Below are 3,023 nucleotides of genomic sequence, written 5' to 3'. Positions count from 1 at the left end.
TTTTTTTAATTTATTTATTTATTTGAGGGAGGGAGGGACAGAGGGAGAAGGAGAGGAATCCTAAGTAGCCTGCACGCTGAGTGCAAAGTGTTAGCAGGGCCTAATCTCATGACCCTGAGATCATGACCATCATGAAAACAAGAGTCAGACTGAGCCACCTTCTTTTTCATATAATTATTTCAACCAACAATTAGATAATTGCCTCACTTACAACAAAAGAGAAAGGGTATTATAAATAGGACCTTACGAATTAAAATTAATAAAACAAGTTTATTTGCATTTCATAAAACCACTTACTTGTATATTGACTATAATTAGCATATCATTTCCATTATTAGAAATTTAAAGGATTTGCTTATTTTAAATGTTAAACATTATTTTTATTTTCATAAAAATGTTTAAGAAATCAGTTTGCAGAGTAACCTATTTTGTTAAGCTGCATAGGCTTGTGGAGTACGGGGTGTAGAAAGAATAGAAAGATGCCTGAGATCAAGACCAAGATTGAATTCTACTCTGAAAGAATGATCACTGAAGCAGTACTAGTCTTTAGCTCCAAATGGTGGGATTTGGGATGATCCTTTTTAACTTTTCTATGTTGTTTAAATTATCAATAATGAACACATGTCATCTTTATGAAAAGAGGAAATAAAACAACTTCGATAGAAGCACAAAGGGGTGGGACACCTGGGTGGCTCAGTGGGTGAGCGTCTGCCGTTGGCTCAGGTCACGATCCAGAGGTCCTCAAATAGAGTCTGTATGGGGCTCCCCGCAGGGAGTTTGCTACTCCCTCTGCCTATGTCTCTGCCGCCTCTCTCTGTCTCTCATGAATAAATAAATAAAATCTTAAAAAAAAAAAAAGAAGCACAAAGAGGGGCACCCAACTCTTCTTAGAGAGAGAAAAATAAAGGTCAGAGAATAAAATTATCTATAATCTGAATATTGAGTGATAAGTAATTCATATAGCTGAAATAAGGAAGAAGGAATATAATAAAACCCTTTAATTGATTCATTATAGTTCCCAACAACCTTATATGACAGGTATTTTTATCCATCCAGGATCTCCTTTCCATTAGTTACATCCAAGTTACTAACTTGGTATGTTTCTGAAGAGCAAAATTATGAATTCCCTCATAAAAATTCTTTCATTGATAAAGTATATACTGGACACTTAACATACCCTAAAAGATTAAGTGCCTTTGAAATTGGTAGCTCAGAAAAAGGGCAATCTAAAAATATCCTAAATATGCAGTAGGCTTGTTACTTAGACAAAAACTTATCTATCTGTCTACCTATTCAAGAGATATTAAAACATTATTGAAAAATTTGAAGATTTCTAAAGATTTTATATATCATAGTCATTTTAGTTTCTAGCTGAATTTGTGAGATTTCCTTAGACCTAGAAAAAACATATTGCAATGAATAAAATGGACAAATTTGAAAGGCACATAAACTATCAAAACTGACTCAAGAAAAAAGAGAAAATCTGAATAGACTTAAAACAAGTAAAGAAATTGAATCAGTAATCAAAAACTTCCCAACAAAGAAAAGCCCAGAACCAGATGACTTCACTTATGAATTCTACCAAATATTTAAAGAAAAATTAACACCAATCATTTTCAAACTCTCCCAAAAATGTTGAATAAGAGGAAACATTTCCTAACTAATTCCATAAGGCTAGAATTACCCTGATACCAAAACCAGACAAAGATATTCTAAGAAAGGAAAATTATAGACCAATATCCATTATAAATATGGATGTAGAAATCCTCAACAAAATACTAGCAAACTAAAGTCAGCAATATAGTAAAAGAATTATACACATGACCAAGTGGGAATTATCCTTAGAATGCAAGGGTGGCTTACAATATAATAATCAATTAATGTAATAGATCACATTAATGAAGGTTAAAAACCACATGATCATTGCAGTTGGTGCAGAAAAAGTGTGGCAAAATCCAACAACTTTTCTTTTTTTTTTTTTTAAGATTTTATTTATTTATTCCTGAGAGACACACAGAGAGATAGGCAGAGACATAGGTAGAGGGAGAAGCTCCCTCCATCCAGGGAGCCTGATGTGGGACTCGATCCTGGGATTCCAGGATCAGGCCCTGAGCTGAAGGCAGAGACGCTCAACACTGAGCCACCCAGGCGTCCCCAACAACTTTTCATGATAGAAAAAAAGTACTCAATAAACCAGGAGTAGGAGAAAATTTCCTCAACATGATAAAGATCATACATGAAAAATCCACAGCCAATATACTCAGTGGTGAAAAAAGTGAAAGCTTTTCCCCTAAGACCAGGAACAAGACAAAGATGCCCATCCTCACCATTTCTATTTAACATAGTACTGGAAGTTCTAACTAAAACAATTAGGTAAGAAAAAGAAATAAGCATCCAAATTGGAAAAGAAGATGTAAAATTATTTCTTTTCAAAGATGACATCATTTTGTATGTAGAAAATCCTAAAGAAACACACACACACACACACACACAGAGCTAATCAATGATTTCAACAAAGTTACAGGCTACAAAATCAACACATAAAAATCACTTGTATTTTTATACACTAGCAATAAACAATCAAAAAAAGAAAAAAATGATATTTATAATAGCATCTCAAGAATAAAATACATAAGACTAAACTTAACCAGGAGGGAAAATACATTTGTATGTTGAAAACTACAGGGGTGCCTGGGTGGCTCAGTTGGTTAAATGTCCAACTCTTGATTTCAGTTCAAGTCATGATCTCAGGGTCATGGGTTTGAGCCTCACCTCAGTCTCCGAGCTCAGTCTGCTTGAGATTCTCTCTTTCCCTCTACCCTTGCCACTCCCCCTACTTTTTTTTTTTATTATAAATAAAAATCTCCAATCTTTTTTTTAAGATTTATTTATTTATTTATTTATTTATTTATTTATTTATTTATTCATGAGAGAGAGGGGCGGGGGCAGACACACAGGCAGAGGGAGAAGCAGGCTCCATGCTGGGAGCCCAACGCAGGACTCGATCCTGGGAACTCCAGGAT

The sequence above is a fragment of the Canis aureus genome, chromosome 34, assembly GCF_053574225.1.
Source record: "Canis aureus isolate CA01 chromosome 34, VMU_Caureus_v.1.0, whole genome shotgun sequence".
NCBI classification, from domain to species: domain Eukaryota; kingdom Metazoa; phylum Chordata; class Mammalia; order Carnivora; family Canidae; genus Canis; species Canis aureus.
This window is presented reverse-complemented; position numbering follows the sequence as displayed.